Source organism: Macaca fascicularis, chromosome 7 (assembly GCF_037993035.2).
Source record: "Macaca fascicularis isolate 582-1 chromosome 7, T2T-MFA8v1.1".
In the NCBI taxonomy this organism is placed as follows: Eukaryota; Metazoa; Chordata; class Mammalia; order Primates; family Cercopithecidae; genus Macaca; species Macaca fascicularis.
Window position 1 is genome coordinate 127,654,407 of NC_088381.1, and position 23,307 is coordinate 127,677,713.

The 23,307-nt window shown below is 39.0% G+C and overlaps 1 protein-coding gene across 1 annotated transcript in view; it reads right to left on the reverse strand.

Annotated features, from left to right (window-relative positions):
- Positions 1-23,307, reverse strand: part of RTN1 (reticulon 1) — a 280,842-nt gene that overhangs the window by 208,262 nt on the left and 49,273 nt on the right. The window lies entirely within an intron of this gene.

A 23,307-nucleotide genomic window follows, 5' to 3' on the forward strand; every position in this document is an offset into this window, starting at 1 on the left:
TTTTTTAAATATTCTAATGTAAATGCTAGAAATAAAAAAGGTAAAAAAAAAAAAAAAAAGTCCTTCAAAAAGCTCATCAGCTTACTGGACACAACTGAGGAAAGAATCAGTGAACTAAAAGATAAATAACTAGAAATTGACCAAGCTGAACACATATAGAAAAAGAATGGGGGAGGAAAAAACAAAACACAGCATCCAAGCTCTCTGGGACAACATCAAACAGGCAACATACATGTAACTAGAATCTCAGAAATACAAGGTAGACCAAAAATAAGGCAGAAAAATATTTTAAATGATAATGGCTGAGAACTTTCCAAAATTAATCAACACAAAAAAATCACAGATTCAAGAACCCTAGGAGACTCCAAGCAGGTAAAACAAGTTTTTTTAAACCAACCTAGATACACCATAGTCAGTCTGCTGAGAACTAAAGATATAGACAAAATCTTCAAGACAAGAAAAAAAAATTATTACAGACAGGGGAGGACAGATAAGAACTACAGCAGCCTTCTTACCAGAAATTATGCAAGCCAGAAGACAACAGAATAGCATATTTGGCATATTGAAAGAAAAAATAGTTAACTGTCAATACAAAATTCTATACTCAGCAAAAACTTATCTCAAAAATAATGGCATAATAAAGCCATCATTTCAGACAAACCATAGCAAGGAGAATCATTATCAGCAGCTAGGCGATGAGAGAAAAGTTATAGATAGTTCTTCAGAAAGAAGATAAATTATGAAATTTCAGATATATGCAACTACAGATAACTGGCTGAAGGAACAATAGCAAGACTGTATTCTTAACAAAAGCACCAAAGATATGAGGGAGGAATGGAAGTATACTCTTATAAGATTATAACAGTGTACATGAGAGATATATTATTAGAAGATGGACTATGATAAGCTAAAGTCTTCTATACTTAGAGAAAATTCCACCATTTTCAGTTCTTCCTATACTGTTCCATGTAAAAACCTGTGTTCATGGGTAACACAGGAAAAAAGTATCCCAGTCAAATACGTTTGGGGTCAAACAGAATTCATCACACTCCTCAGACACATTAATACGTCTTTCCACCTTATGAATTACTCCCCAAATGTATTTCAGTATGGAAATATCTCATCTCAGTTGTGTTCCAGTTAACGTGATGGAGGAAATTGTGAACACTGTGTACACCTGAAGGTTTTGAAGCAACTGGGAGAGTTACTAATGTTAAATAAAATCTGTATAAAATGAGCTAATTTTTCTCTTTGGCTCTATTTACTTATTAGTAAAAACCAAGTCATAAAAATGTAATTAAAATCTAGATAAAAAGAACTGTGACTTTTTCAGAGGAAGGGGCTGGAACACTGCTATTCAAACTGTGATCTGTGGTCCAGCAGCAACAGCATCATCTGGAGCTTGCCTGACATGCAGAATTTCAGGTTAAGCCAAAGACTTCCTGAATCCTAATCTATACCGTACCAGAAAAATACATGACACTAGGCTACAACAGAGTGATATGACTTTCTTTGTGTCATTAAACACTGGGGGGATGTGATTTTCATTTATAGTGTATCTGATCTGAGCTGTCAGAGTATCTGAATTTCCATTAACTTGAATGATTATTAGAAAACAACCTTTAATTCAAATTTTGGCCATTAATACGCATTATTCACAATTAATATTTTGATGTGATTTTATATGAAATAGCATTTGGAATTTAGTAATGTATTTAGAATGTATATATTTAGCACCTAAGATCTTCTTTAGTTACCATTTGCAATATTCAAGCAGCCACAGCAAAGAAAGCTTCTGGGATTGCTCAAGAATTTTACCACTGAGGAAGCGTCACAGGTTTTGTCTTCCCGATCTCTGACTATGACCTAAACCAAAATCTCACTTGCTAAAATGGCAACTAATTTTAATTGTAAACAAATATTTTTCTTTAATCAGAATGATGTCACAATCTTACTAAGCCAGAGCCAGGCCAGGTACCAGTCTTTTGCCTATCTAAAGGTAACAATAAAATGTAAATACCTCTCTAGAAGAGACGACTTATACAAAGAAGAGAAACAGAGAATTTACAGATAACATTTAATTTTCTCAGCTTTCACTGAGGGAAAAAAAAAAGCCCACACAACAATCCACCATCCTCTTGGTGAAACTGATTTTAAAAAGTCATTTGCCATTTGCACTGGGATAAGCACACAGGCCATGCAGAAAACAGCTCTCTATCTAAATGAAATCAAACTGACAGGATGCCTCCTATTCTTATTTGACTAAACACAGCTAGAAAGAGTACACCTGTAATCAGAGTCCCTGGAGCTGTGATTAGACAGGGAGAGTTGGTTCCGTACACAACACCAAGCTGCTTATGACTTGCTCTGACTCTCACAGAGGTCACAATTGAACAAATGCCTTTACAAGCTAAGAATTCAATCCAGATGTGAAAAGTTTCCACACGTTTAAGTAAGTTTTCATCCTTCAGGAGGGGAACTAGTATCTCGGGGAATGAATGACCTACTTCCCTCAAAAGCCAAGTCTCCACAGTCAAAGCAAAGAATTAGGGCAACTACCCAGATAATTCAGGCCACCCAAATCTACTCTGGCCTGAATTATTCAACTTAAATACAACCTTCTTTGCAGGTTCTTATCTCCCATATAATTCATAAGGGTGTTAGATCCCCCAGAATTTTTTTACCTGGGAAATCAGCATCATTTACTGCCTCGGAGAAGCCAAGAGGTAAAAGTATTAATGTGACCCACTTCTATCCGTCATCCGGCTCTTTCTGCCTGGATACATTACACTTTGCTTTTCATTCTAAATAGCACTTTCCTTTCCTGAGCTGCGCTACCTGTGACCCGAGGAAAAACAGCAGCAAATAGCAAATGAGGCAGTATGCAGGTGGGTGGTTTAGGCCTCTCAACTTGAAGATTCAGAAACCTGAGGCCACAGTATCCTATACTTAATTGTCTAAATGTGATTTGGGGTTTTATTTATTTATTTATTTATGTTTAAACTTTTAATTTTAGAACAGGTTTGGTTTACAGAAAATTTGTGGAAATTGTATAAAGCATTCCCACATGCTGTACATCAGTTTCCTCTCTTGTTAACATCTTACATGGTCTGTTTGTTATAATTAATAGATCAGTAGTGACATATTATTATGAACTAAAGTCTACACTTTATTCATATTTCCTCAGTTTTTACCTAATGTTCTTTCTGTCTTCCAGGATCCCATCCAGGACACCCCATTACATTTAATTGTCATGTCTCCTTAGGCTTCTCTTGGCTATGACAGTTTCTCCAACTGTCCTTGTTTTTTATAAGCTTAATAGTTTTGAGAAGTACTGGTCAGGTATATTGTAGAATGTCCCTCAGTTAGGATTTGTATTGTGTTTCCTTCCTCATTATTAGACTGGGGATATACATATGGGGGATGAATACCATAGAGGACAGTGCCATTCTCACCATATGGTGACACTGACATGACATTGCTGGTGATATTAACCTTGGTCACCTGAGGTAGTGTTCTCCTGGTGCCTTCACTGCAAAATTACTGATAGAAACCCTTAATGCCACAGTGATTGTAAATCTATATTCATATTTGTATCTAACAGTATTTTTAAAATATATTTTTAAAACTTGTCTCATAATTTATTTTAAATAGAATTATAGAATACTCACCCATTTGGTGAATCCTAGAGTCCGAAGAAGTCACCGAGGACATGAAAGATTGTTCACATGCTGGGTTCACAAAGTATGTTGATAAGTGGTTGCTATGGGTGATGGTCATCAGAATTACTACAAAAAGCAATGAAAAACTAGATAGCCAGCCTCTGGCAAAACTGCATGGGAAGTGAATTTTGTATTCCAAGGGAATTTGTATTTTGGCATGAATTAGTCTGTTTAGTTTAGTGCTTAATGTCAAACTGAAAGATATTATGGTATTTAGGTTAAAGTGAGAATTTTGCAGATGGTGACTTTCACAGTGACCTACCCTCTTCTCCAAGCAGGTCACAGATCTTAAGTAATGTCTTCACAAAGAGAAGGAAAAGGAATGATTCACATGGGGTGATATTCAAACACACCAAACATGTTCCTGTCTTGAGGACTCTGCATTTCTTCCAGCTACCTGGAATACTCTTCACCAAAGTATTGGTGTGGCTCAATGCTTTCCTTCATTCAAAAGTTCCTTCCACAGGGAGGCCTTCCTTGATCACTCCATCTAAAATCGCATCCCCAAATCCTAGTTTCTACCCCTCTTCTGGTTGTTTTGATACTTTTCACAATCTGACATTGTTTATTATACTCTTCCATCCCCACTAGAATGTGAACTCCATAATAGGGACCTTTCCTTCTTCACTGCTCTACCACTGAATTTCAAAACAGTTTCTGACATAGAATTCAGGTTCACAGGCTTAACAAGGGAAGAGAGAGCTGTGACCAGTCCGGAGCACCTGAGAACCTAGCTATGTCTGGCCAGGTCTCTGCCCCTGAATATTCCCATTGGGACTGAACCACTGACATGGCAGCCCACTTGCCCCTCTCCAAGGCCCTTATTTATATCAAAGAATTAAACATTAGGAGCATGTAACAGTTTAAAACTAAAATCTCTGATGCTCAAATTAATAATTACACACATAAAACAAATCTTTTCCTGAAAGGCTTATTAGTGTCATAAACCTTGATTGTTCCACAGAAGTTTGACCTAAAAAATATTGTCAAAAAAGTTTCTTTCATGAAAGTCTTTATTATCCATCAGCTAGATTTCCCAGATAACCTCTGATTTTTACAATTAAAGAAAATATTATAAATTTTACATTATTAGGTTATTTCCCAAATTACATGAATGAAGTTCCAAAAAGGGAAGAGCACAAACCAAAGGTAAAGAAAGACTGCCTTTCATTTTGTTTACTGAATTCAATCCTATTTGAACGACTTTCACAAAACTGGGACCAAAGGATGTCTCTTATGAATGATATGAATTGCAAACATAAATAATCATATGGCTGGGCGCAGTGGCTCATGCCTGTAATCCCCGCACTTTGGGAGGCTGAGGTGGGTGGATCATGAGGTAAAGAGATAGAGATAGAGATCATCCTGGCCAAATGGTGAAACCCTGCCTCTACTAAAAATACAAAAATGAGCTGGGCATGGTGGTGCACACCTGTAGTCCCAGCTACTTGGGAGGTTGAGGCAGGAGAATCACTTGATCCTGGGAGGCGGAGGTTATGAGCCGAGATTGCACCACTGCACTCCAGCCTGGCAACAGGGCGAGACTCCTTCTCAAAAAAACAAAATAATAATGTATGTTTGACTTAATACAATTGTGAATAAAATCCTATTAAATTATATTTCTTTTGTTTCTCATTGTCATACGTCTTCTCAATTTTGATGTGCAGAAATATCATTGGTTTATTTTATTTTATTTTTAAAAGTCTGACTATAATCCAGCAGAAAAAAATAAACATAAATTAGAATATATTTTCATATTTTACCTTTCAAAGCTACATTTTTTTAACTTATATTTTAAGGTCTGGAGTACATATACACGTTTGTTATATAGGTAAACTTGTGTCATGAGGGTTTATCATAAAGATTATTTCATCATGCAGGTATTAAACCTAGTACTCATTAGTTATTTTTCCTGATCTCTCTCTCCTCCCACCCTCCACCTTCAGGTAAGCCCCAGTGTCTGTTGTTCCCCTCCATGTGTCCATGTATTCTCATCATTTAGCTCTTACTTATAAGTGAGAACATGTAGTATTTGGTTTTCTGTTCCTGCATCAGTTTTCTAAGGATAACAGCCTCCAGCTCCATCCATGTTCCTGTAAAGGACAGGATCTCATTCTTTATTTATGGCTGCATAGTATTCCATGGTGTACATGTACCACATTTTCTTTATCCAGTCTACCATAATGGGTCATTAGGTTGGTACCTTGTCTTTGCTATTGCAAATAGTAAAGCAACATTTTTTAATGGAATTTTAAATCTCAGATTTGGCTGAGGCCCCAAAAGGGTGAGGACAAAAGAGTAGACTACCACTTCCATATTCCAAAGAAAATGGGAAAACCAATTTTGTAACTCTTTACCCCTAACTCATTCAATGTGATAAAAGTGTTAAAGTTGGAGAGGCTGAGAGAATGAAAGAAACTGAAAGGTATTTTTCAATGACGGAAGGTGTCAGTATGACTTTCAAGTCAAATTAGAGGGCTTTCTAGGAAGCACTGTGGGTGGTGACAGTGAGGTGGCATGTGGCTGCAGAGTGAAGAGCTGAATTTGGAAAGTGCACGCATTCTACCTACTATAGCCAAAGGAAAGTTGACCCAGGGTCAAATTAGACGCAATTCCATAGGTCAGTCTAGAACTGCTAGAATACTTCAGCAAAATGAGGCAGGATATGAAAATCCACTAGAGATGCAAAGGAACTGCAGAGGAAAGCTCTTTAGGAATGGGTGTAATCCACAAAGAATCCATAATGCCCCATAAAAGATTCAAACATCTTCCTCACTCAGAGGAAGTCTACAGCCTTTCACACCAGTGCCATTCAAGGGAAACCTTTCTGAACTTTCCTCTCCCCACCACCACGTCAACTCTAGAAGGTCACAAGCTGCTTCTAGGACATGGCAGAGTTAACATAAAAGATGACTGGCTCCTCTTTTTCACTGAGGTCTCCCACAGGGAGTAACCCTGAGTCGTGGTAAGGAAAAGCTTTAACTTTAGATGAAACTGGGATACAGTTTACAAGGGATATAACATTTTAACTATAAAATGTAACTGTTTTTGCCACTTGAGGTAGCCAGAGGACATTTTCCAAGAATGACCAGACAAGTTATGGAACTTATTCCAGCATTCATCCAAAAAGAAGGAAGAAATAGTTCCACAAAGTGGATGAGAAAGCGCTGAGAATAAAAATAAAATTGTTTTCGTTTAAACCCTGTGGGTCCTGTTGTTTCAATATACTCTAAAGTATAAAATATACATCAAGTATGTAAAAGATAAAAATTCAGGACCCTCTAAATTTATTAAGCCAAGGGAGTCATACAGGATGTTTGCAATTGTGCTTCTTAGATTATAAATTAACTCTCTTCCTCATTATTCTTATTCTGTAAATGACTAAGAGAGACCAGAGACCAGGTCTTCTCCCTTTCAATCATGGATCTTTGTTATAGATTAACTGCTTACCTTATTGTTCTGTACTTAACTCAGACCAGATAATGCCCCAAACCCCGTAACTGTTACATCTTCAGTGTGGTATGTGAAATATACCTTTCCTAAAGAAAAAGACCACCTTGACTAATCAGACTGTTGTAATTATGCATCAAGTCTTACATAGAAAGATGTTGAAATTCTATTAAGATTCTCTTAACTTTATCTATATAAATAATCTCAAACTTCTACACTTTGGAATGCTGATTTCCATTCTTTGGAATCTGTGCTTCCCAGTGGGCTCATCCTCAAACCTTCTGCACTTGAATAAGCTCTCTTTAAACTGGATTCTGACCCTTTTGATTATTTATGTTGACAAGCACATTATTAATTGGCTATTACTTTTGTGAAAGTTGCAGATACCAAGATGAACTCACTTTTGTCAGACCCAGACAAAACAGGGCTAGGAACCCTGAAGAAGAGGAGGCTCACGTTTACAAGACTGCAGTAAGAACTGTGATATGGTTTGGATCTGTGTCCCCACCCAAGTCTCATATCAAATTGTAATCCTTAATGTTGGCGGTGGGGCCTGGTGGGAGGTGATTAGATCATGAGGGTGGATTTCTCATAAATAGTTTAGCAGCATCTTCATGATACTATCCTCACGATAGTGAATGAGTTCTCATGCGACCTGGTCATTTAAGTGTGTGGCACCTCCCCCTACTCTCTCTCTTGCTCCTACTGCCACCACGTGAGAGGCCTTGCTTCCCCTTTGCCTTCCTCCATGATTGCAGGTTTCCTGAGGGCTCCCCAGAAGCCAAGCAGATACCAGCATCATGCTTCCTATATAGTCTACAAAACCATGAGCGAATTAAACCTCTTTTATTTATTAATTACCCAGTCTTAGGTATTTCTTTATAGCAATTTGAGAATGGACTAACACAAACTGTTTCCAAGGACTTTCTAACAACACTTTTGCATCCTTCACTCATCTTTTGCTTTCATAAGGCTTATCACTAGACAGTCTTTAAGACTGTCATAAGTCAGATAAAATGCTCTGAGAAGAAAACTTGTCCCGTAACAGTATCTCCACCAATGAACTAATAACAACTCTAGCTTTGAACCTCTGGAACCAATGAAGTCTGTTTCTAAGACTTGTATATCCTATGTAAATCTCTTTTTGCTAATAAAAGCTCCCCTTAATCTTCCCTCACTGATCACACTGGTGGCTTGCCATTCCATGCATCCTAGATTATGATTATTATTTCTTTATAAACTCAATATATTTAGAGATAATTCTTTCTAGTGTCATTTTGTTTTTAGATTGACACTCATAAAAATAAAAGTGTGCTTCCTCTCTCTAAGTATGTTGGAATTTCCCAACATTTCACACCAGGGACTCAGGCTCAGCAAATACTTTCTTACGCTAGTATCACTGAGACAAGGCAAAAGGCCATAATTATACAAATTAATGGCTCAGTGAAATATAAAGGTAAACAGAAGGTTAATTAATCTGCTAACTGTCTTTCCTCGTTGTAAGCATCAACATTCAGTATTTAGCTTTAATGTATCCATTGCACAGGAAATAACAGAGTCCCAAAGGCTTTTGGAAGTCTAGTCACAGGACTTTCCGTGTGAAAGTCTCCTACCTTGGGCCCACAAGTGCAAAGCAGTTGAACAAAGACTGAGGACTTCATGAATGCCAAAGACATGATAGAACCCCCAGATGCCCTAGTGAGGTAATAAAAGTGTTTTAAGCTGATTTTTGTGCTTTTTTATATTAAAAAAATTTGGTCTCTGTTCAAGGATTTTGAAGGGAAAACTTCTGAAATAAGCACTTTTAAATTTCCTCTCAAAGTTTTTAAAAAATTCCCAGCTGTATTCAATCATCTCTCAACAAATATTTAGACTACCCACTACATTCCTAGCCCTGTGCTAGATGCAAGAGAAAGAAAAGACTCATGTTGGGAGATTATTTTTCCTGGGTCTCTTGCAATTCCCATATACCTTATGAAAAGGTATTGACTGCTTTGATCTGGACTATCTTTTGAAGAATGTTTGTACAGCAAACCGTCTTGGAAGGTAGAGACAGTGTCTTCTTCCCAGGCAAGAGGCAGGTTTGTTTCCCAGTCTGGATATGATAATGTTTCTTTCTGAAGCAAAGGTTGGTCAGGTTCACTAGCACCCTCTGAGAAGATGGGAGGTTTTCCTAAGCTCAGGGTTCCTTGGCTGTGACACAAACTCGCTGTGTGTGCAGCGTCCATGTGGGCTGCTCTATTGCCTGCATAGTATTTGGGGTTAAGAGAAACTGATGCAAACATGAAGTATATATGCCTACTGTAGAAGTAATAAAGTTCTCTGTTTCTGATTTAGGAGTCTTGCGTCTTCTACCAGCATCCATGAAATTATGGTAGGCTAATTGTTAGCTTGCAGGCAGGGTAAAATCTAAGACCCTTCACAGTTTTGGACATTCACTTCTCCACATCAAGGAGTTCGTGGTCTTTTAGGAGATTAAAAGTGATAAAAAATTATAAAACAATGTAGTATCTGGAGTGATAAAAATATGCTTAATGTGTATGGGAATATTGTGAAATCGATGGGGAGGAACACTCAAGGAAAGTTTCCAGGAATTGATGATATCTGAACAGAATCTTCAGTATTCATAGGCGTCAGCGAGGTGAAGAGGACAAGTACAGCCATGGCAGCAAGACAACATGTTGCATGTAGAGAACTAAACAAGTCCCTGACGCTGAAGCATCAAGTGTGAACCTAGGATTGACCCCAAACATAGTTGAAGCAGTAGGTAGAGGCCAGACCCTAGAGACCCTTTATTAAAGGACCCTGGATCGTAGCTGCAGCCCAGTTTTCTCCAAAGAGAAGCAAACAAAGCAATCCATTGTGGTGCAGGAAGAAATATACTGGAACTTCTATGTATGTGTCTTATTGAAAAAAATTGTTAATATCAAATATATGGATTGGCACAGACTCCCTCACTTGATCTGTATTTTTGATGCTCAGGGATTCCCAGGGGAAGGGTGAACCTCCTCAATCATTGGTGAACTTTTACCATATTGTACAATTGCAGTCTATGGATACACAGTAGGAATATTTGCAGACTGTATCACCAAGTTGTATTAGTCCAACTGTCACAAATGGGCAAGCGGCTTAAAAAGATTACCAGCAAAGAAACCATAGGTTGATGATAGCCCTAATAAGGGAAACACAAGCAAGTGACCCCAAAATGAACTGACACTTCCAGTCTGATCATTTCATCAGCCACATTACAAGCTAAAATCAATGACAATTTAATCAGATCTGACCACAGAAATTAGTTTTCTTGTTAACTGAAATATAGATCTATATCTCCTACTGATAAGTGTGTACTGCATTGTAAGTACATATTGATTCTTGAAAGATCAGCTAATAATGGTGTCAGGTCATCACAACTGGCAAGGCATTTAAAAACTGGACATCTAACAGGGAATCAAACATTACAGTTTTTTTCAGGGCTGCTTAAAGTTCTATATGCCTTGATGCAACAAATATTGTTGGAAGATGCATTTAAAAATATCACCATATATTTGGAAAGACTCATATTAGTATAAATTATACAATGTGGGAGGTTTGCTACACAGTTAAGAGAAAACACTGGAGTTTCAACATGTCTCCGCCTATGGTATTTGCTAGTATCCGTTTTAGTGATAAAATATCCAAAGAGCTACATTATGTGAACAACTGAAGCAGTGGTTCTCAATCCTAACTGCACACGTAAGCATTAACTGGGTACATTTAAAAAATGCTCATAGCCAGACTAATTCCTTTCCAGACTAATTAAATCAGAACCAATGTAAATACTTCTTTAGTTAGGAAGGAGGAAAGGAGAGAAGGTTAGTGCCTTTCCTCACTGTGAAATAGCATTCACTGAATAAGCACCTCACTGTGCTATTCATACTGAGGTGTGATAGCACCTCACTGTGAAACCCATTCACTGAATCTTCAGAAGCAAACCATTGCTACAAAGAAGTTAAAGTCAAGAGCCAGGATTGCACAAACAGCTGCTGGAGGTCCTCAATGTGCAGTCAGTTCTGCTATAAAATAACATATGCGTTCCTAAAAATCGCCACACCACCCTATGCAAAATTACAATTAAAACCACAGGGCATTTTAGGGGAAAATGGGGGTAAAAGGTATAACATTCAAAAACTTCATAAGTGATGGATTTTTTTAAAAAAAAGGTAGAAATTTCATAAAAACAGAAGGAGTTTTACATGTGTTAAATGGTTAAGAAATACATAAATATATAATAAACTTGGCACTGTACCTTGAAAAAGGTCTGAAGGCTTGTGAAAATAAGTATTACAATTGTTGCAGCTTGTAGGTTATTGTGTAATGGTGAAGGAGGGTTATCTGAAATTGTATGAAAAGTTCACCAGATGTGAACAAGCATGGTTCATAACACACGCAAACATAACATGGTAAATTGAAGTAGCTGGTAAATATTTGATGGGTATGTGATGGGTGTGCACATGTGTCTTGTGTATTCCCATGTTGGTCAATTCAGCTATTTTCTCCATTTACCTAGTTTCACTTAGTGTTTCTCACATACAAAAGTGTGCATAAGCAAACACAAAATTTGTGTTACGCTAAAACTATTCCCTAATATAACAAATGCATTGGAATGAACACACATTCTCAAACAAGCTTCATAGCAGAACTTATTGCACTTAAAAGTACAAAAACAACACATTGAAATATAGCACAATCTTTCAATAGTTTGCAATGAGATGGAGAGTGGCCAAGAAAATCTTCTGTATCTTATCAAGGTTTGCGGATTATCTCAAAGCAAAGTAAATAAAAGAATTGCTGAACTTTAAGTTGAGTTACTACCTATTTTTCTTTTACAAAAAAAAAACAAGTAACCTAAATGTGCTGACCTCTCCTAGAATAAAAACAAATGCCTCTGTAATAAGCTACTGAGTAGATATTTAAATAAAAATAAACAAATGCGCACTCTCCCTTCATTGTAAAGGTCGCATTTTAACCAACAGGGACAAAGTAAGGGCTTTCTAAAAGAAACTTGAGTTGTGGAACATTTTGAAAATGAACAGTTGGAAATGATTTCATTATTAGATAATTTTTTGCTGATGTGTGTCATATATAAAAACTCTCATATCTGCACACATTAAATTGGAAACTGGATTTTCTAATCCATCTAAAAATCTTCCACATGAGAAGTTTCTGTGAGTTTTGAAGCCAATTGTTAAATGTATTAAAAGCATCACTCCCAATTAGTTTGTGGGGAAAGTCATCAGGGGAAATAAAGTTTACTGGCCAAATTCAATTAAAAAATACTTTTGTATTATTGATGGATGGGATTGAAAAACGACTATGTAGACTTAATAAGTTCAACCAATCATTTACTTATTCCATTTGAATATGTGTATCTTTGTAAGACTGCTTTTTAAAATTTGACTGCCAATAAAACCAAGCATATAGCTGAACTAACCTAAGAGCCAGACTTTCAGATCATTCTATCACAAAGTGTAATTCTGAAAAAAAAGAGTGTGATTTGAAAAATAAATTGAAAGTACATTGAATCACATTCACATTGCTCTATTTTCCTCAGTACTGAGAGTAAAAAAAAGACTCCATATCAGTAATAAATAGAATAAAATACAAAATTAGTTTTAATGTGTTTTACTTTAATTATTTTTTCTCTGTTTCCAAGATACTATTAGAACATGTGGATAGTTTATAAATAAATAAAATACAAATGAATGTACATAAATATGATGTGTTCAATTTTTTTACTGATAGATGTCATTAGCAAAAAAGTTTGAGAGACCACTGCTGGAATTGATGAGGAAATAAAACAGTTGGAACTGTATTCAACTGCATGTTATCAGAAACACCTTAGAGAGTTAAATTTTCTCATGAGAAAGATGCCTAGGAGTAGGCAGTCCCAGGCTGGGACTCCTGTGAAGCCCAGAGTCCTGCCTTTCTACAAAGCCTTATTTGACTTATAGATTTGCCCTCATGCACACAAAATGGTTGCTGTACCCTCAGACATCATGTCCACATTCCAGGCTGGCAGAAGAGGGAAAAGTGAGGGAAAGAAGGCAGAACTCACATTAGCAGAACAAATACCCCAGGGCTAGGCACCTGGGGAATAAGATCCAGGGTGGTCAAGAGCAGGAAGGCTCTTACTAGATTTATATCAAGGCAGACGCTGAAAGTTGGGCATCCACAAGAGTCACTGTAGTAAAGTGAGCAAAAAGCTCAATTGATAGACAGCGGTTGCATATTGGCAGTGAGGGCTGATGTCAACCATTTCCTAGACTGGAGTCAGGGCAGTTGTATAGTGGAGTCTACTCTGCATCTGAAAGCACAGGCTCTGAAGAGATCAAGTTGGCAGCTTCTCTGGAAAGGCAGACTATGAAAAGGAAAAGCTAAATGACATTCTTCCAAGTTCTATCACTCTCACATTTTTTAATCCATTAACTCATTTTTGCAAACAATAGTATATCTGGTCATCTATGGCTTCAACAAAACAGATTGGTGCCAACTTCAACATATTCTTTGAGAAAACTCTGATTAGAAATGCTGAAAGTTAATCTTCAAATGATCTCATTCATTCACTCATGTAAATCAACCTCCATGATTTTAGGCTACTACAAGCAACCCAAACAAGGAAATGTACACAGAATGTATAAATGTTCACAGCTGAGAAGGACAGCCAAATTCTCTCTGGGATAATTTTATCCTTATAAGGAAAAGTTACCCTGATTTATGTTCAGTGTGATTTTCTCATATATAATATTTTTGGGCTTTTTGCTCTGCAGTAGTTAGAATCAGCCACTTTGTTAAAACAGCAGAAATAGTAGTAAAACTTAAAGCCAAGATTATATATTGTTCACAACAGTGTGTTCAAGCTATTTTATATTGCTCAAGACTCACAGTCTTGTGCATTATTCATTTACTCCAAACAGGGCATGTAATATATTACAGCTGAGATGCAATCACTTGGAAAAAGACGGCTCCTATTTACTCTGAAAAATGATTTCATTTCAGAAAGCTTTTTCTTTGAGTTACTATCATAGGCATTGATGACCATCCTAATAATGCCCTCCTGCACTGTGTAAAGCTCCATTCTATAACTTGAAACAAAAATAGAATTTTCCCTCTTGGGTTTTCTACTTGGAAGGTGATAGCTCTGGAAGAAGTGAAGCAGAGCATTTGAGGGCCAACAGCACACAGTGCAAGTGTCCCTGTGCACAGGAGCCCTCCTTTTGTCACTTCCTTGGAGCTGTCACTTCACTGCTCATCCCCTTTCCCTCTCATGTTTAAATCTCTCCCAGACTTTAAAAATCTCCTCCTGAATCCTAAATACCCCTACAGTTGCCATGATCTCTCTATTGCATTCTCTTCACAAGATTCTTAGGTGGTAATTTATGCTGTCCTCACCTCCTCAACTCCTACTCTCTTAGTCTCACCAAAAGCTCATTGCCTAATGACCCATTTCCATTGAGCCAGGTACTTCTGCAGAAGGCACTTCTTTTCTGTGACCTCACAGGAACACAAAGGTGCCCGGCTCATCCCAGTTCTCCAACCTTCAGGCCTTCTCCTGTCCTATTGGAGAACTGATTTCGCACTCCTCCCTTCCCAACTTGGATCCGGCGGTCAGCCTTTTCAATACCTGACCTTCCTTCCTAGAGTCCATTTTTCCTTCCCGTATTACTGATTTCCATCCCTTGAAGGTCTCACTGGGCCCTTGTATATCCGCAACTGTCCCCAGTTGCCCAATGAATCTGCTGTTTCCTATGTAGTTCACTTGTCCCACCCTTCATGCCTTTGCTCAGGGTATTATTCCTGCTAACCAATCACAAATGCCAATCACTTATACCACCTGCTCTTCAACCAAGATATGAAGTGCCTTCATGCAGCCTTCCTTGATTAATCCCTACACCACATAGTTTATTCAACATCACCAAATACACAGAAGCACAATTTCTCTCTCCCTAATACTTGAGTTTAGGATCCTTATTTCCTGTTTCTTTTATGATTATCTTTACTGCTCCATGCATACTTTTAGAGACTAAGGTATGCAAACACACACACATGCACACACACACACACAAACACATACACTAGTTACTCAGTTAAAGGTGTGAATGGATACACACCTTTAGTAAAGAACAAAATAACAATTTCCCTGGAAGCCTCTGTCCACTCTCACCCATCTCCACTAGTACTTTGTCCATTTCTCTACCACTACAGTTAATCACATGGTAACAAGGCTAATTGCCTGCCTTCTCCAATTCCCAGAGAGCTCCTAGGAAACAATAATGGAATCCTATTTAGCTCTATATCTCCAGCACTCACACAGCGCCTGAGACAGAGTAAGAGGCTTAATAAATATTTATCGCATGTAGAAATGAGTTTTGAGATGGAGGATTCAAACCAGGAAATCAGGCTGTGATCAACATCCAAGATAAAATTAAGATGGCGTTCGGGGATGAGAAGTGGGGAGGATCAAGTTATAAAATAGCCAGAACTAGCCGGGCACAGTGGCTCATGCCTGTAATTCCAGCACGTTAGGAGGCCAAGGCTGATGAATCGCTTGAGTCCACAAATTCAAGGTCAGCCTGGGCAACGTGGCAAAATCCCGCCTCTACAAAAAATACAATATTAGCTGGATGTGGTGGCACGCTCCTGTGGTCCCAGCTACTCGGAAGGCTGAGGTGGGAGGATCACCTGAGCCTGAGAGGCAGAGGTTGCAGTGAGCCAAGATCGCGTCACTGTACTCCAGCCTGGGTGACAGAAAGAGACTCTGTCTCAAAATCAATTAATTATTAATTAAATAAAATAAAACACACAGTACCAATAAGGGTTGTCTTATGTACATCTTAACGGTAAATCTAGGCATGACAAATAGTGCCTGGTGAACCTACAAGAGAATAAGAGAGGGCATCTTGAAAAATATTTAATGCACCTTTTTTTTTCCCCGACTTATTCAGGAGATTGTTACTAAGAGCCTATGTGTGACTGGCACCAAGCCAAACACTGGGATTATGAGAGTGATGGTCCCAGTTCTCACAGGACCTCTTGTAGTCTAGTGGGGGAAATAATATTAACTAGTAGTAAGGAAAATGAAAATGTCATTGCAAACTGTGGTAAGTGCTATGAAGAAAAAATAAAGGATGCCATGAGACTATCTACAGGAGGATCTGACCAAGATGATGCTTGATAGGGGGAAAACTGCATTTTTTTTTTTTTTTTTTTTTGAGACGGAGTCTGGCTCTGTCGCCCGGGCTGGAGTGCAGTGGCCGGATCTCAGCTCACTGCAAGCTCCGCCCCCCGGGTTTACGCCATTCTCCTGCCTCAGCCTCCCGAGTAGCTGGGACTACAGGCGCCCGCCGCCTCGCCCGGCTAGTTTTTTTTTTTTTAAAGACACAAAACAAGACCAACCTGGATCAGCTTCTTCAAAAGTCATCAAGCTGCCCTATTGTCTCTTACAATGTCTGTCAAAATAGCCCTGCAGTCCATGATCCTGACAAAGGGGGTGTCCTGAAGAAGACAGTCTTCATTACTCTCTTTGTAAAGACTGTCATGTAGCCCTCTTAATAAACATGCTTCAATGTCCTCCACCACTTCCTTATTAATGGGAAATTGTTGATATACTAAAGCATCCATCTATCTACACACCATCTCCCTTTGATTTTTTTTTAAAAAGATTTTGAAGAGCAAGTCTGCTGCATGAATAGTATAAACATTTCCATGACTCTTTGACCACCGTGCCAGCCTAGTGTCCTGCCATGTATAATGTCGAAGTGCACCCATTTGTCCATAGCTTTGCTGGCAGCACATTGTGTTGTCTTCTCCATTTTTGCTAGTTAAACAGATATAAACCAGTGCTTAACACTTGTTTCCTTATTGTGAGATCAAATAGTTTTCTTTTTTTCTTCAACTTCTATTTTAGGTTCAGGGGTACATGTGCAAGTTTGTTACATGAGTAAATTGTGTGTCACTGGGGTTTGGTGTATAAATGTTTTTGTCATCCAGGTAGTGGACATAGTACTTGATAGGTAGTTTTTCAACCCTTACCCTCCTCCCACATTCCCCACTCAAGTAGGCCCCAGTGTCTGTTGTTCCCATCTTTGTGTTCATGTGCATTCAATGTTTAGCTCCTGTTTATCAGTAAGAACATGCAGTATTTGGCTTTCTGTGTTAATTCACTTAGGATAATAGCCTCAAGCTGCATCCATGTTGCTGCAAAGGACAAGATTTTGTTCTTTTTTATGGCTGCATAGTATTCCATGGTGTGTGTGTGTACCTTATTTTCTTTATCCAGTCCACCATTGGTGGGCATAACCATTTTTCTGGAGGCCTCTGTCCACTCTCACCCATCTCCACTAGCACTTTGTCCATTTCTCTACCACTAGAAAGCTGACCACACGGTAACAAGGTGAACCACCTGCCTTCTCCAATCCCCAGGGGACTCCTAGGAAACAAGAATGGAATCCTATTCAACTCTGTATCTCCAGCACTCACACAGTGCCTGAGACAGAGTCAGAGGCTTAATAAATATTTATTTCAATATTAATTCAAAATGTTTAATTATTATTTAATAAATACATTTTTATTCAATTGAATAAATATTAAAATTGATGTTTTATTCAATCTAGATTGATTCCATGTCTTTGTTATTGCGAATAGTACTACAATGAACATATGAGTGTGTGTGTCTTTATGGCAGAAGGATTTATATTTCTTTGAGTATATACCCAGTAATGGGATTGCTGGATCAAACGGTAGCTCTGTTTTAAGTTATTTGAGAATTCTCCACACTCCTTTCCACAGTGGTTGAGCTAATTTACATCCCACTAGCAGGGTATAAGCATTTCCTTTTATCTGCAACCTCACCAACATCTGTTATTTTTTGACTCTTTAATAATAGCCATTCTGACTAGTGTGAGATGGCATCTCATTGTGGTTTTGATTTACATTTCTCTGATGATTGGTAATGTTAAATTTTCCATATGCCTGTTGGCCACATCTATGTTTTCTTTTGAGAAGTGTCTATTCATGTCCTTTGCCTACTTTTTAACGGGGTTATTTTTTTGCTTGTTGATTTGTTTATGCTCCTTAGAGATTCTGGATATTAGACCTTGTCAGATGCATAGCTTGTGAATACTTTCTCTCATTCTATAGGTTGTCCGTTTATTGATAGTTTCTTTTGCTGTGCAGAAGCTTTATACTTTAATTAGGTCCCACTTACCTATTTCTGTTTTTGTTGCAATTGCTTTTGGAGACGTTGTCATGAAATCTTGGTGAAGACATATGCCCAGAAGGGTATTTTCTTGGTTTTCTTCTAGGTTTTTATAGTTTTCGGTCTTACACTTAAGTCTTTAATTCACTTTGAGTTGATTTTTGCATATGGCAAAAGGAAGGGGTCGGTGCAGTTTCAATCTTACGCATACAGTCAACCAGTTATCCCAGCACCATTTATTGAATAGAGTACTTTCCCCATTGCATGTTGTATTAGCAATTACCTCCCATGGGGTCCCTCACATGACATGTGGCGATAATGGGAACTACAATTCAAGATGAGCTTTGAGTGGGGACGTAGCCAAACCTTATCATATGCTATTGTCAACTTTGTCAAAGATCAGATGGTTGTAGGGATGCAGCTTTATTTTAGGGTTCTCTAATATGTTCCATTGGTCTGTGTCTGTTTTTGTACCAATACTATGCTGTTTTGTTTACTGTAGTCTTGTAGCAGAATTGAAGTTGGGTAGTGTGATGCCTCTGGCTTTATTCTTTTTGCTTAAGATTGCTTTGGCTATTTGGGCTCCTTTTGGTTCTATATTAATTTCAGAACAGTTTTTTTTCTAATTCTGTGAAAAATTACATTGGTAGTTTGATAGGAATAGCACTGAATCTATCTGTAAATTGCTCTGGGCAGTACAGTCATTTTAACAACATCGATTCTTTCTATGCATGATCACGAAATGTTTTTCCATTTGCGTATGTCATCTCTGATTTCTTCGAATAGTGTTTTGCAGTTCTCATTGTAAAGATATTTTACCTCCCTGGTTAGCTGTATTCCTAGGTATTTTATTCCTTTTGTGGATATTGTGAATGGGATTTCATTCTTGATTTGGCTCTCAGCTTGGATGTTGTTGGTCTACAGAAATGCTCCTGATTTTTGTACATTGTTTCTAGTTTGTATCCTGAAACTTTACTAAAGTTGTTTATCAGTTCTTGGAGCCTTTGGATACACATTATAGGGTTTTCTAAGTATAGAATCATATAATCTGCAAAGACAGTTTCACTTCCTCTCTTCCTATTTGGATGTACTTTATGTCTTTCACTTGCCTGACTGCTCTGGGTAGGACTTCCAACAGTATGTTGAAAAGGAATGAAGACAGTGGGTATCCTTGTCTCATTCTAGATCCCAAGGGGAATGCTTCCAGCTTTTGCCTGTTCAGTATGATGTTGACTGTAGGTCTGTCATAGATGGCTCTTACTATCTCGAGGTATGTTCTTTCGATGCCCAGTTTGTTGAGGGTTTTTAACATGAAGGGATGTTGAATTTTATTGAAAGCCTCCTTTTGTATCTATCAAGATGATTGTGTAGTTTTTCTTTTTAGTTCTGTTTATGTGAGAAGTCACATTTATTGATTGGCATATGTTGAACCAGCCTTGCATCTCAGGAGTAAAGCCTACTTCATCATAGTGGATTTGCTTTTTGATCTGCTCCTGGGTTTAATTTGCTAGTAATTTGTTGAGGATTTTTGTGTCTATGTTCAACAAGGATATTGGCCTGAATTTTTCTTTATTCATTGTGTCTCTGCCAGGTTTTCATGTCAGAATAATGTTGGCCTCATAGAGTGAGTGAGGGAGGAGTTCCTCCTCCTCAGTTTCTTGGAATAATCTCAACAGGATTGGTACCAACTCTTCTTTGTATATCTGGTAGAATTTGGCTGTGAATCTATCTGGCCTGGAGCTTTTTCTGGTTGGTAGGTTTTTTATTGTTGATTCAATTTTGAAACTTGTTAATTGTCTGTTCAGGATTTCAATTTCTTCCTGGTTCAGTCTTGGGAGGTTGTATGTTTCCAGGAATTTATACATTTCTTCTAGGTTTTCTAGTTTGTGTACACAGAGGTGTTTGTAGTAGTCTCTGAGGGTTTCCTGTATTTCTGTGGGGTTGGTAGTAATGTTACTTTTGTTATTTCTGATGTGTTTGGTTGGATCTTCTCTCTTTTGTTCTTTATTAATCTAGCTAGCAGTCTATCAATCTTGTTTAATATTTCAAAGAACAAACATGCAGTTTCGTTGTTCTTTTACATCAATTTTCACATATCAATTTCATTCAGTTCTACTCTTATGTCTGGAATTGGTGGGTTCTTGGTCTCACTGACTTCAAGTATGAAGCTGCGGATCCTCGCGGTGAGTGTTACAGTTCTTAAAGATGGTGTATCCAGAGTGTGTTCCTTCAGATGCTCAGATGTGTCCGGAGTTTCTTCCTTCTGGTGGGCTCGTGGTCTCGCTGCCTTCAGGAGTGAAGCTGCAGACCTTCACGGTGAGTGTTACAGCTCAAAAAGGCGGCTCGGACCCAAACAGTGAGCAGCAGCATGGTTTATTGAAAAGATGGAAAGAACAAAGCTTTCACAGTGTGTAAGGGGACCACAGCAGGTTGCCGCTGTTGGCCCGGGCAGCCTGCTTTTTATTCCCTAATATGACCCTACCCACATCCTGCTGATTGGCTCATTTTACAGGGAGTTGATTGGCCCACGTTACAGAGAGCTGATTGGCCCATTTTACAGAGAGCTAATTGGTCCGTTTTACAGAGAGCTGATTGGTCCGTTTACAAAACTTGAGGTAGACACAGAGTGATGATTGGTGCATTTACAATCCTTTAGCTAGACCTAAAAGTTCTCCAAGTCCCCACCAGACTCAGGAGCTCAGCTTGCTTCCCCTAGTGGATCCCACGACTGGGCCAGTCCCATGCCTGCACTCCTCAGCCCTTGGGCGGTCAATGGGACTGGTCACTGGGGAGTGGGTGGCAGGACCCATCCTGGAGGCTAGGGCCGCATGGAAGCCCACAGGGGCAGGTGGCTCGGCCATGGTGGGCTGCAGGTCCTAAGCCCTGCCCCACAGGCAGGCAGCTGAGGCCCAGTGAGAATTCCAGCATGGTGCAGGCAGGCCGGCAGTGCTGGGGGACTGGCACACCCTCTGCAGCTGCTGGCCCAGATGCTAAACCCCTCACTGCCCGGGGCTGGAGCTCACGCTGGCCCACAAGTGCTGTGTGCAGCCCAGGTTCCCACCCGCACCTCTCCGTCCACACCTCCCTGCAAGCAGAGGGAGCCGGCTCCAGCCTCAGTCAGCCCAGAGAGGGGCTCCCACAGTGCAGCAGTGGGCTGAAGGGCTCCTGGAGCCCCCAGCCAGAGTGGATGCCAAGGCCGAGGAGGCATCGAGAACGAGCGCTGCTAGCATGTTGTCACCTCTCACTCTGACTTTGGTTATTTCTTTTCTTCTGCAAGCTTTGAGGTTGGTTTGCCCATGTTGTTCTAGTTCCTTTAGGTGTGATGTTACCTTGTGAATTTTGAGATTTTTCCAACTTATTGATGTAGGCATTTAGTGCTATAAACTTTCCTCTTAACATTGCTTTAGCTATATCCCAGAGACTCTGGTAAGTTTGTACCTTTGTTTTCATTAGTTTCAAAGAACTTTTTTTATTTTTGCCTTAATTTCATTCTTTACCTGAAAGTCATTCAGGAGCAGGTTGTTTAATTTTGATGTAATTGTATGACTCTGAGTGATCTTCTTGGTATTGATTTCTATTTTTATTGTGCTGTGGTCCAAGAGTAAGTTTGATATAATTTTTTTTTTAACTTGTTGAAAATTGCTTTACGGCCAAGGGTGTGGTCCATCTTAGAGTATGTGCTGTGTGTTGATGAGAAGAATGTATATTCTGTTGCTGTTGGGTGGAGTATTCTGTAGATGTCTATTAAGTCCATTTGGTCAAGTGTCGTGTTTAGGTCCAAAGTATCTTTTTTACTTTTCTACCTCAGTGATCTATCTAACACTGTTGTCACTGAAGAGTTGAAGACTCCCACCATTATTGTGTAGTGATCTAATTCTCTGCACAAATCTCTAAGAACCTGTTTCATGAATGTAGATGTTCCAATGTTAGGTGCATATACATTTAGAAGAGTTAAGTCTTCTCGCTGGGTTGAGCCCTTTGCCATTATGTAATGTCCTTCTTTGTTCCCTTTTTTTTTTTTTTTTTTTTTTTTTTACATCGTTGGTTTAAAGACCGTTTTGTCAGAAATAAGAACAGAAGGCCGGGCGCGGTGGCTCAAGCCTGTAATCCCAGCACTTTGGGAGGCCGAGATGGGCGGATCACGAGGTCAGGAGATCGAGACCATCCTGGCTAACACGGTGAAACCCCGTATCTACTAAGAAATACAAAAAATAGCCGGGCGAGGTGGCAGCGCCTGTAGTCCCAGCTACTCGGGAGGCTGAGGCCGGAGAATGGCGTGAACCCGGGAGGCGGAGCTTGCAGTGAGCTGAGATCCAGCCACTGCACTCCAGCCTGGGCTACAGAGCGAGACTCCGTCTAAAAAAAAAAAAAAAAAAAAATAAGAACAGAAACCCCTGCTCTTTTTTGTTTCCCTTTTGCTTGACAGTTCTTTCTCCATCCTTTTACTGTGAGCCTATGGGTGTCACTGCATGTGTTTTTGTGGTGGTAGATATCGGTCTTTCATTTCCATGTTTAGCACTCCCTTAAGGACGTCTTATAAGGCAGTTGTGTGTAATAAATTCCCTTAGCATTTGCTTGGCTAAAAAGGATTTTATTTCTCCTTCACTTATGAAGCTTAGTCTGGTGGGTAAAATTCTTGGTTGGAATTTCTTTTCCTTAAGGATGCTGAATATAGGCCCCCGATCTCTTCCGGCTTACAAAGTTTCTCCCGAAAGGTCCACTGTTAGCCTGATTAAGTCCCCTTTGTACATGGCCTGCTCCTTGTCTCTAGCTGCCTTTGAGGTTTTTTCTTTCACATTTACTTTGGAAAATCTGATGAGTATGTGTCTTGGGGATGGTTGTCTTATATAGTATTTCACAGGGGTTCTCTGAATTTCCATGTCAATCTCTCTAGCAAGGTTT